Raw genomic sequence first — 12,476 nt, forward strand, 5'->3', positions numbered from 1 at the left:
ATCAGTACTGCTACTGCGCCAGTGCGCCTTCACGGAGAGAAGACAGATTCATAATTTCACGGATTAATAAATTAAATTCTGCTCTGTACCCTATAAAAACTATTACCTCCAGAGAGGACTGCGACTGGAACTCATTATCATTTGAACTACTTTTGGTACCACTTTTGATATTTTTTCGCAAAAAATAAATGATTAACATTATGTTTGTCTGTTATTTGTTTATTTATAACAGTAACGTTGTGTAGTTTTTAGAAATGGTTATGGGTAGGTTTAGGGGTAGGTGTAAGATTAACGTTAGTGGCTCAAAATAACGTTTTCATGTTATATTATTACAAAAATTGTGTTTTATTATGTTTTATTCTTTTAACATTCTGTATAAAATGGGTAGGTTTAGGTTCGGGTGAGGTATAGGGATCGTACATTTATCAATAAAAAAATTATAAAAAGGGAAAATATACATAAATATTTAAAAAAAATTATCCGATACGCATTGAAAAGCAGCTTCATGAGCAAATTTTTATGGATAACTGTCTGGTCAGAGAACACGTTCTATCTGTACGTATTTGAGGTTGTTTTTACGTAAATTTCGATACGTATCGAACCTGTTATTACGTCCAGATAATACGTAAATTACACTGTAAATACATAAAGGCACATACGTATTGGACAGTTTTAATTTACGTCTAAACATGTACGTTTTGATTGTGAGATCAGGCTGTGTTTCTTCATCTTTTTTTTCTGAATTTTGCCTTTCTTTGGACTGGCTCAGAAATTGATTGATTAGAGAGCTGAATCTATGACACATGGATGAACTAGCATAAATAAGATACACTGTTTATAGTTTAGGTAAGGATCAGATACATTATTTTGTAATGTCTATATATAATTATCTTTGAAACGAAAGTGTTTTTCTTGAAATAACAGTTCCAGGTACTGCTTTTCTTTGGTAAAATTTTAAGGTTTCTGAGAGAAATGAAATAAATTAGTGTTACAATGTTTTATTCATTTTTAAACACACAGTTACATGCAGTGTAATGTTACTTTTAAAAAGTTGTAAATCTTGTAAAACTTATGAAGGTTTACATATATTGTTGATCTACATGTTATGCATACAAAATGAACTGTCTTTGTTTTTATACTAGTCTAATTAAAACTGATATGTATTTTTATTCAATTTAATCAGAGTTATTTATGCTACAGTATGCAGTATGCTACGTTTTTAAAAGCACAATGTTATTGAGACATGCCATTTAAATTACACATTGTTCAAATGATTAAATTAATGATTTACAAAAGGTTTTTTGTGTTACATGAAATTAAACATGTGACAACAAACCATTGAAATATTTATTAAAATTGAATTTTAGTGAAGTTATCAAAATTATTTTAAGATAACTTGATTTAATTGCACAGAATTAACATGATTGAAGCATATATCTGAAATAAAATAATAATGTTAAACTAACATAACTGAATTATGTAAGTATAACTTAAAAAGATTATGTACACATTACTTTTTGAAATTGCATATGATTAACACAACCGTATTATAATGAAACCACATAAATGCATAGGATACTCTGAACTCAAACTGAATGTGTGGAACCAATGTCCATAATTCAATTGAGTAAATCCAACAAATCTTTTTTTTCAGTATATGAAAGTACGTTTTATTTTGCAAAAGCCATTTTTTGCAGCATTATAACAGACCTATGAATAATGTAACCGTATGAGACACAACAAATGTAAAGGACAGAGGTGTAAAAAACTAGTGCATCCAGAGATACAGGAAAAACTCTAACAAGTAAATTATTTTTTTAAACTGCAATCTGGGTGCTAGTGGCATTTCAGTAAAGCAATCCCAGTATTTATTAAGTGAACACAAAATCTATGTTCTGCAAAATTTCTACATTTGAGATAAGTATTACAACAGACTGTAACAATATTAAAGTCACAACAAGTGAAAAAAGAAAATTAACAGTCTCTTGTGCATCCAGAAAATTTAAACAGCAATCTGGGTGCTAGTGGCTTTCAGTAACGCAATCCCAGTTAATACTAGATGAACACAAAATCTGTGTTCTGAAAAATTTCTAAATTTAAGATAAGTATAACAACAGACTGTAACAATATTAGTCACAACAAGTGAAATAAAATACAATAAACAGTCTCTTGTTTATCCAGAAAATTTTGACAGCAATCTGGGTGCTAGTGGCATTCAGTAATGCATTCCCAGTAAATACTTAAATGAAAATGCATTTCTCCACTTCACTGGGAAATTTAAAATCTTGAGCTCAGTGTGTAATAGGTCAAATACAGTAGTCACAACAACTGAAAAGAACAGAAAATAAATTGTATCGCACTCGTACATCCATTACTCTTACTCCTTAATCAGTAGCTCATTTTTTAGACTCAGCAATCTGGGTGTTAGTGGCTTTGAGTCATCCAAACCCAGTAAGACTTTTTGGATGAAGTTAAAGGTGTGGGTCAGCTCTTTGGGGTAGTTGAGATGTAATGCATATATCAAACCAAACATCAAAAGAAAAGCATCAGCCAACCTGGAAATGTCCCTTAGAACAATGTCACCTTCCAGCACAATAGCAATCCCAGCAGGGTCAAACTGAACAGTGGAACTCGAGTCTCCATTCACCATGCTGACATGAGCTGAATCTGCAATGTCTGGCTCATCCACCTCTTCAGTCTGAAAAACATTAGAGAACTTCATAAGCAAAATCAGATAAATAACATTCAAATTCAAATGAGATGTATAAAAACCTACATTCCACATCTTGAAAAACACAGAGTCATCTTCGCGCAAGTAGACAGGGAGGGCTCAAAGTGTAGCTGTATGTCTGTTGTTAATATCGTAGTGATCCTGAAAAAAGACAGAACTGTCTTAGTGATCCAAGAGAAAAGAATAAAATAGAGATAAAAGTACAGATGAAAGAAGGGAAGAAATTTAAAGCAAAAAAAGTTCAAAGCCAGGTTTAAACAATTACCAGATAGCAGTAAAATACTTGTGCACATTAACCAATTAACTTGTACTTTAAATGTACAATACAATTAAAGACACATGAACACACAAGGACTGACATAAAATGGTACAATTTTATTTTTGTCTAGGCAGTCATCAAATTCAGTCATCAACATTTAAAAGGCAATTTAGATAAGGTATTCTATTGTCAGAAACATGACACTGCATCAGAACAAATTTTGTTCATAAGATGTTGGGCTAAATAATTGTAGATTCACAGTCACTTGTATTAAAAGTTCAAATTAAACAAAAGACAGTCTGGTAAAACATTTAGCAATTTCAAGACAACAATTAATACAAGGAGCAATTTCCAACATCCAATTAGTACAAATAAAATTTACATATACAAGAGAAAGTCTTAAGTGTCAATTTTCCAAAATTGAGATTTATACATCACATAAAAGCTGAATAAATAAGCTTTCCATTGATGTATGTTTTGAATTTCTTTTGAACAGTTTGAATATCTGGAATCTAAGGGTGCAAAAAAAAATTGAAATACTGAGAAAATCACCTTTAAAATTGTCCAAATTAAGTTCTTAGCAATGCATATTACTTATCAAAAACTAAGTTTTGATATATTTATGGTAGGAAATTTACAAAATATCTTCATGGGACATGATCTTTACTTAATATCCGAATAATTTTTGGCATAAAAGAAAAATCTATCATTTTGACCAATACAATGTATTTTTTGGCTATTGGTACAAATATACCCCAGCGACTTAAGACTGGATTTATAGTCCAGGGTCATATATAAGTTGTTAAAGTAAAAATATCTGATACAAAAATACTATAGATACTATAGATATGTTCCAATTTTTTTTTTCATTTCGTCTTAATGAAATAATATAAAATAAAAGAGCAGCATCATGCAGCAGGTATTTTTGAACATAGATACATTTCTAAATATGAAATAAACAGATGTGCACACACCTATATATTTAAGGACCAATTCACACTATTAATTATTAAACTAGCAAATTAGGAGTACATTGAGGCAAAAGAAATAAATAAAACAAAATAAAAATACAAAATAATAATAATAGTCAATAGGTTGTTACTGTTTACTATTGTCCTCTTTTTAGAACTGCTTTATAGCAGTATTGAATCTTGTTTGCATTACACTATTTCTTAACTGTAAAGATACTTTGACACAATCTGTGTTGTATAAAGCACTATATAAATAAAGGTAATTGGACTTGAATAGTTAGTTAACAGCTAGAATTGGTCTTTAATATAAGACTTAAAATAAAATATTACAAATATTGTATATTATAAAAAATATACTGCAGTATTTCTCATTTTAATTAATCTTTGAATGATGATATACAGTATTTGATGATGGCCTTTTTCCTGATTTAAGATTTTCTTCACACTCTCTGAATCTTTTATATGGAGATATGCAATGGATCTCCTTAAAAAAAATAATAGAAAAGAAAAGAAAAAGACCATCAACACACATTCAGTCAATATTTCATTAATGTTTAAATAGTGTTTGTTTTAATGTAACAAAAACAGAAGTACAGAATGAAGAGAAATTTATTTGTTTACCTGCAGAGCTTCCATTAGATTCACCTGATTTACTGATTCTGCAAAAAAAGCAGGCTGCCAGAAACACAGCCAGAAGGACAACAGCGGCTATCACAGGTGAGCAACCATACCTGAGGATTTGTTTAATATTTTATTAGAAATTAAACTTGCCATCAATTTAGTTTTTGCAAAGCAAAGAGGATAATAAAAAAGAAACTTACAAGGTTATCTGTTGCACTTTTCATAAAGGAGAAGAGAGAGGGTGATGATTAGAAAGAATGTGCATAGTACACAAATACATGCAATTTAACAAATAGTCAAGAAACCTCATCTACAGGGATGTTAAGGATTATGAAATTCAGTTCTTAAAGATTGGTCTAGTGAAAAACATATTTCAGCCAAGATTACTATCAGGAGATGTGTATAACTGCCATGATAAAAATTATCAGGGTTTATGATTTTATAAGCCCACCCCAAACCAGTTTACAGGAAGCCGATTGAAAGTCATTTAATAATTATTTTCACTTTAGTTGCCAAACCTAATTATATGAAATATATTTCAAAGTTTCTTTGAGTAACACAATAGTGACAAATGTTGTGAGAGCAGACACAATAATATAACAATTTCTACTAAAGAAACATTTCAAGAGAAGTTACAAGGCATACATGTCATTGTGGGGCGGGGCCAAGAGTCTTGCGATGGAGCTCTTTTGTGTTTATTTTATTATTACACTTTTATTTAAATGTTCGCCAGTTCCCGCCTCCTTCTTCCTGGATTTCGGCACCAGTGTAATACAGTTTATAGTCACAGGAAGTAGGAGGCAGGAACCGGTGAACTTTCAAATAAAACTTTAATAATAAAATAAACACAAAATAGCGCGACAGCCCTTCGCGGACGACTGTCGCACACAAAAAGAACCAAAACACAAAAAAATTCATGCCTGGTCCTCTCTCGTCCAACACTGTCAATACTCCACCTTTAATCCTTCCGGAGATCCTCAGTGGGACTCGAGGCCGGTGAGTGGTGCAGATGTCGCACATTCTCATTACTCCCCCGGCCTCACTCTGTTCCCATGGCTCTTGACCCCACCCCACTCAACACAGTCATATAATGTTTGAAAAACTGACAAAATTGCAAGGTAAGTGCAATACTTACTGTGTATGCTGGCACACTGTGTGTCTGAAAACCGTGTGCAATTGGAAACAGTTATCTCTCCAATTTCTATAGTTTGTGGAGGGGGGGGGGGTTATTGTTGTTAGAGCAATATATCTTATTTCAATATTAGTTGTGTAAACATTCATGAAATGAATTGTTGCATACCATCACATCTGCGGCATAGATTACATAGCACACCAATGTGGCCTCTGGGTCCCTCAGAGCAGTTGCGAGCAACATACTCACCTGTAGATTTGAATTGTATGATTATTTATTGATTCACAGTGGTATCCTTCATTTTCAGATTATCTCTGTAGAATTTACCATTTTGGCAGTTCAAGCAGCACAGGTTTTCTTGAACTTGGAAATGGTTCTCTGGGCATGCTGCTACACATAGAGTACTCGATGCAGCCACAAATATTGCCTGGAGATTTAAATTATTATTTTTTTTTTCAGTGTAAATCTCAAATTACATATGCCTAATTCATGGATTGGGAACAGTACAAGAAAATATAATAATAATAATAATAATAATAATAATAATAATAATAATAATAATAATAATAATAATAAAAACACTTTGGAAACCAAAAACTGGAACAAAATCATTTTAAATCATTCCAGTGTGAATTTATTTACATGCTAGTTACCGGTTAATAAATGCATCACATTATTTTAATAATCTAACAACTCTTTAATCCAACAACAAAATACTGTCTAAAATTTCCAGTTTTATACTTTCTTCATAAATATAATTATACTAAACTGACAATTTAGTATTTGTAAATTCACAAAATAGCTGACAATTAATTTTTTTTTTTTTTAAATGAGAAAGAAAAAAGTAGAAAAAAGTATTCTTACCAAGACACATCTGGTGTCTGACTGGTTCATTGTAGGTTTCATTCTGTTTACTGACAATCCTCGACTCTCTGCTTTAAAATGGAGCACTGACGTGTTTAAGGAGTGGCCTCCTGGAGATCCTGTAAAATATTCATGTTTTCTCATGTTATGTTTATTAAAAGCCCTCGCTACGTGTACTGTGGTTAAGCTAACTGAGACTTGCTATAGCACTAGTATATCATTGCTCTTTTGTTGTTTTTGATTGCTTCCATTGTCCTTATTTGTAAGTCGCTTTGCATAAAAGCGTCTGCTAAATGACTAAATGTAAATCTTTTTAATAATTTCAGGCAGTCAGAGATTGATCGTCTTTAGCTAAAAGGTACCTATGTCTTGTGTGTGAACTATATCTAATTAAATAAATATAACGTCTGTCTGTTTGTCTGTGTGTTGTCAGTTTCCTCTTCACTCCACAAGGAATTTGTTTTTTTTTACTGCTTTTTGGACATAGCAACAGTATCTAAGGAGGGTGGGGTTTTGCGAAGGGTCAATTGCCTTTCAACATAATTCCTGTTTGACAAACTTTTTGTTGATAGTTACATAGCAATAAAATATGTAGCAGCAACACTAATACTGGTTTGAATGTTACTATCACCATTTGAAGTTAAATATTAGCAGAGTGTTTAAAGCTTGTTTAAAATGTAACTTTGAAGCAAGTGCACTGAAAGCATAACATCTGAGAACAAAAAAAAATGCTATCACACAAGCTTAAATTTAATTCATTTATTTAGGATAAAAAAAGAACTGTCCCAATTTACATTAATCCACCTTGATGTGAACTGCTTTAATGAAAGTTATTTTGTCTCTAAAAAGCTTTCACTGTGAACTGCTTTGATATGGATCAAAAGATATGGGGGAGTGACTTGATCATGGATGAATGACATATCACTTTGCCCTGATTGGCTGAATGGACCAGTTTCAGTGTGTAATCACTTACGTAGAAATAGAGCCGTTAATAAAAACAAAAAAAAAACTGTTTCTCAAATATGGAATGAAACCCTACCCATGTAGTTCAAGTTACCATAGCTATGAACTCTTAAAGCCATTTTCTTAAACCTGAAAAACCAGTACTTACCTGGGTAGCCAATGAAAACCTTTTTATTAAATAAACTCATAAGAAAAATGGAAAATCGGGACTTATTAAAAAAAAAGAAAGAAATAATAATAAAAAAAAATGCTTTAATCCCAGAGTTTCATTAAATTTCATTTAGTAGACTGAATGCTACTATAAATCCTCCTGTCTTAAACTGTATTGATATTTCTGTGCAAACTTTTTCTTAAACAGTTTATTGACAAAATCGCTGCTACCAGATCTTCTAACTTGGTCATGATCCATCGGTTCATCAACATTCTTTGCTGTCTTTCATCTGTTTTCTATTACCACCCCAGCAGAGATTGTTGAACACTTGAAGACTTCTACTAGTAGCCACAACATTATTCCAACTCATATTTTTAAACAGGTGTTTGATTTTATTGGTGCTAGTAATTTGATTTTAATAAACTGATGCTTGGTTTCAGGCTCTGTGCCAGCCTATTTTAAACATGCTATAGTGCAGCCTCTAATTCAGTGATCTAATTTGGATCATACAGACTTAGAGCTTTAGACAGATTTGCTGTCTTTACTCTCTACATTTCTAGAGAAGGTAGTTTTTTAGGCACTGGACTAAAAATACATTCATCAGACATCACTCCCAAAATGAATCTTGTTTGCTATGAATTACAACAATAAAATAAAATTTGATCATGAACAAGAACATGAACAACAATATCACATTTGACCACAGAAATTCTAAAATTACATTTCCCTTACATTCAACTTCCAAAAGTGCATTCATCTTTGCCATGTTACATTCATTTAGTTGACTAGTGATATATGCTGTATTAACACCAACACCAACAAGCTACGCAATATATGGTGTTCATAATCGAATGTGATTCATCTAATAAACGCACAATTACGTACCTTGTTGGTGATCTACAGCTTTGTGTATTAAATGCTGTAGTTTTACCAGTAGGCTACTATTAATCACAGAATCAGCTTTACTGATGAGATGTGCATGGCAATCGTATTCGATTTATCATGCAGACCTTGTTTGTTGATCACAAAGTACAAAGTAGATGAGGAAAACAAGGAATGCCGGTTTAATTCAAATTGCTGCCATTACTGTCTAGAGTGCGTGGAATGGTACACTCTGATTAGTGAGTGGATATATTGTATTCTGCAAAGAAGGAAGACTGGCGTATATCGCGGTTTGGAAAAAAAGGAGAAATTATATGCTATTATTTGTGTACACTCACAATGAAAAGAAAACATTGTGCTTCTGTCTCATCTGGAACACCATGTTGGAATCCAAGGGGTGGCCCTTCAGTAGTTCAAGTCCAATGTTTGGGGTCAGATTGGAAATCAGATACCTTTTTTGAGTAACTGTTAAAGTAATAAGGGAAAAATTAAGAAAAGAAAAGAAATCTAGAGTAAGTGCAGAGGCGTTGTGTGTCCTGTGTGAACATGATGCTTATGCTATGCGGCGGCAGGTGAGCTGCAAGTGTTTTTTGATAGTTTCAGCCCGACGCAGTTCTCATTTTCACGTCCTGTGGTAAATTTTTTAACTATCAAATGCATTTGCGCCCGTCTGTGCGCCCATAGGCATGCTGGTGTGAAAACGAGGTGTATTCAGGTGCATTTTTGTTGTTTTTTTTCTGTTTTGAGGCAGCTTAAATAGACTGTGTCATTGACCAACTAAAACCTGGTCTAAAGTCAATGGCGCAGTATTTTTTATTATTTAAAGAGTGCTTTAGTAATATTCACCTACTGGCAGTTCCACAATGCGATTACACTCTTATTACATACACAGGGGTGCACAGCAGCACACAAACATGCCAAATGTTAAAAATTAAAGGATTACAAGGTAAATTATTATTATTGTCTAGGCTATATAACTATAAAAATCCCTACATGTCATAATGGATAGTCATTGCATGTATCAGAATAAGCAGCTCCATTTTTCCTGTTGTTAAACTAGCAAAAGTAGATTCGGACACACCCTAAGTTCACCTGCGCTTTAGACCATGCGCTTAGAATCTTTAAAATAGGGCTCTAAATGTCAACATGCATTCACCTACACAAAAACAGATTCAGTATTCCTTAAAATGAATAAAAACAGTCAAATGCAAACTCAGAATATTATACAAACTGCAATAATTAAATATGTTGATTAAGACAAATATAATTTATTTAATCCCATTTAACCAATGTTTTTTCTTCTGACATTCAATGATTCAATTCAACCATACTACTAACAATAATAATAAATAAATAAATAAATATATATTTTTAAAAAGAGTGAGAGAGAGAAACAGTTTGATTTAATTTTTTTAATTTTCTTTAAGAAACGGAAAACAAAAAATAAGCTTGATTTTTCATATTTTTGTTCATGGGTGTAAAAATACAAATAAAATTGGATATGGTTTAATATGTTTTACAAATGTGTGGTTGACCCTGAAATGCCTCAAGAGAATTCTATAGCCATGTCATGTAGGCTGCTAGCAGCACTTATAAAAACAGACCGCTAACAGTGCTTATTGAATGTTTTACTCAAAATCCTTCATTTCTTTTCAAATGAACAAAGAGACGTGAGACAGTCTTATATAGATGACAATATGCAGTATATACACACATATACTCAGTACACACTGTGTACTATTAGACATATTTTTTGTCAGGATTTAGACCGTATCATAGTACTGAGACTGCTCTCCTTAGAGTTACAAATGATCTGCTCTTATCATCTGATCGTGGGTGTATCTCTCTATTAGTTTCTCTATTGGATCTTAGTGCTGCGTTTGACACAATTGACCACAACATACTTTTGCATAGACTTGAACACTTTGTTGGCATCAATGGAAGTGCATTAGCATGGTTTAAATCGTACTTATATGACCGCCATCAGTTCGTAGCAGTGAATGAAGATCTATCATATCGATCACAAGTGCAGTATGGAGTACCTAAAGGCTCAGTACTAGGGCCGCTACTCTTCACGCTTTATATGTTACCCTTGGGAGATATCATCAGGAAACATGGTGTTAGCTTTCACTGTTATGCTGATGATACTCAGCTCTATATTTCTTCGCGGCCCGGTGAAACACACCAATTTGAAAAACTAATGGAATGCATAGTCGATATAAAAAACTGGATGACGAGTAATTTCTTACTGCTAACTTCTGAAAAAAACAGAGGTGTTAATTATAGGACCTACAAACTCTGCTTGTAATAACCTAGAACACTGTCTAAGACTTGATGGTTGCTCTGTCAATTCTTCGTCATCAGTTAGGAACCTAGGTGTGCTATTTGATCGCAATCTTTCCTTAGAAAGCCACGTTTCTAGCATTTGTAAAACTGCATTTTTCCATCTCAAAAATATATCTAAATTACGGCCTATGCTCTCAATGTCAAATGCAGAAATGTTAATCCATGCACTTATGACCTCAAGTCTAGATTATAATAATAATAATTATAATAATAATTCATTACATTTATATAGCGCTTTTCTAGGTACTCAAAGCGCTTTACATAGACAGGGGGTATCTCCTCATCCACCTCTAGTGTGCAGCATCCACCTGGATGATGCGACGGCAGCCATAGTGCGCCAGACCGCCCACCACACACCAGCTTACTGGTGGAGAGGAGACAGAGTGATGAAGCCAATCAGCAGATATGGGGATTGTTAGGAGGCCATGATGGTCGGAGGCCAATGGGCGAATTTAGCCAGGATGCCGAGGTCACACCTCTACTCTTTTCGAAAGACATCCTGGGATTTTTAATGACCACAGAGAGATTATTGTAATGCTTTATTGGGTGGTTGTTCTGCACGCTTAGTAAACAAACTACAGCTAGTCCAAAATGCAGCAGCAAGAGTTCTTACTAGAACCAGGAAGTATGACCATATTAGCCCGGTCCTGTCAACACTGCACTGACTCCCTATCAAACATCGTATAGATTTTAAAATATTGCTTATTACTTATAAAGCCCTGAATGGTTTTGCACCTCAGTATTTGAATGTTCTCCTTTTACATTATAATCCTCTACGTCTGCTACGTTCTCAAAACTCAGGCAATTTTATAATACCTAAAATATCAAAATCAACTGTGGGCGGCAGATCCTTTTCCTATTTGGCGCCTAAACTCTGGAATAACCTACCTAACATTGTTCGGGAGGCAGACACACTCTTGCAGTTTAAATCTAGATTAAAGACCCATCTCTTTAACCTGGCTTACACATAACATACTAATATGCTTTTAATATCCAAATCCGTTAAAGGATTTTTAGGCTGCATTAATTAGGAAAACCGGAACCGGAAACACTTCCCATAACACCCTATGTACTTGCTACATCATTAGAAGAATGGCATCTACGCTAATATTTGTCTGTTTCTCTCTTATTCTGAGGTCACCGTAGCCACCAGATCCAGTCTGTATCCAGATCAGAGGGTCACTGCAGTCACCCGGATCCAGTACGTATCCAGACCAGATGGTGGATCAGCACCTAGAAAGGACCTCTACATCCCTGAAAGACAGCGGAGACCAGGACAACTAGAGCCCCAGATACAGATCCCCTGTAAAGACCTTGTCTCAGACGACCACCAGGACAAGACCACAAGAAACAGATGATTCTTCTGCACAATCCGACTTTGCTGCAGCCTGGAATTGAACTACTGGTTTCGTCTGGTCAGAGGAGAACTGGCCCCCCAACTGAGCCTGGTTTCTCCCAAGGTTTTTTTCTCCATTCTGTCACCGATGGAGTTTCAGTTCCTTGCCGCTGTCGCCTCTGGCTTGCTTAGTTGGGGTCACTTCATCTACAGCGATATC

At 33.9% G+C, this 12,476-nt stretch overlaps 2 long non-coding RNA genes across 3 annotated transcripts; both read right to left on the reverse strand.

Annotated features, from left to right (window-relative positions):
• Positions 1 to 3,088: 3,088 nt before the first annotated feature.
• LOC132126375 (uncharacterized) lies at positions 3,089 to 5,158 on the reverse strand. Of its 2 annotated transcripts, XR_009427378.1 has the most exons (3): positions 4,783 to 5,158; positions 4,583 to 4,692; positions 3,089 to 4,445 (listed from the first exon to the last, which is right to left on the reverse strand). It is a non-coding gene; the product is annotated as an uncharacterized LOC132126375 (long non-coding RNA). The 2 variants fall into 2 exon arrangements; XR_009427377.1 differs by lacking the exon at positions 4,783 to 5,158 and having other exon boundaries at positions 4,583 to 4,772.
• Positions 5,159 to 5,587: 429 nt separating this feature from the next.
• LOC132126739 (uncharacterized) lies at positions 5,588 to 6,718 on the reverse strand. Its single transcript, XR_009427443.1, has 4 exons — positions 6,579 to 6,718; positions 6,042 to 6,141; positions 5,883 to 5,963; positions 5,588 to 5,783 (listed from the first exon to the last, which is right to left on the reverse strand). It is a non-coding gene; the product is annotated as an uncharacterized LOC132126739 (long non-coding RNA).
• Between the last annotated feature and the right edge of the window lie 5,758 nt (positions 6,719 to 12,476).

This window comes from Carassius carassius, chromosome 44 (genome assembly GCF_963082965.1).
Source record: "Carassius carassius chromosome 44, fCarCar2.1, whole genome shotgun sequence".
In the NCBI taxonomy this organism is placed as follows: domain Eukaryota; kingdom Metazoa; phylum Chordata; class Actinopteri; order Cypriniformes; family Cyprinidae; genus Carassius; species Carassius carassius.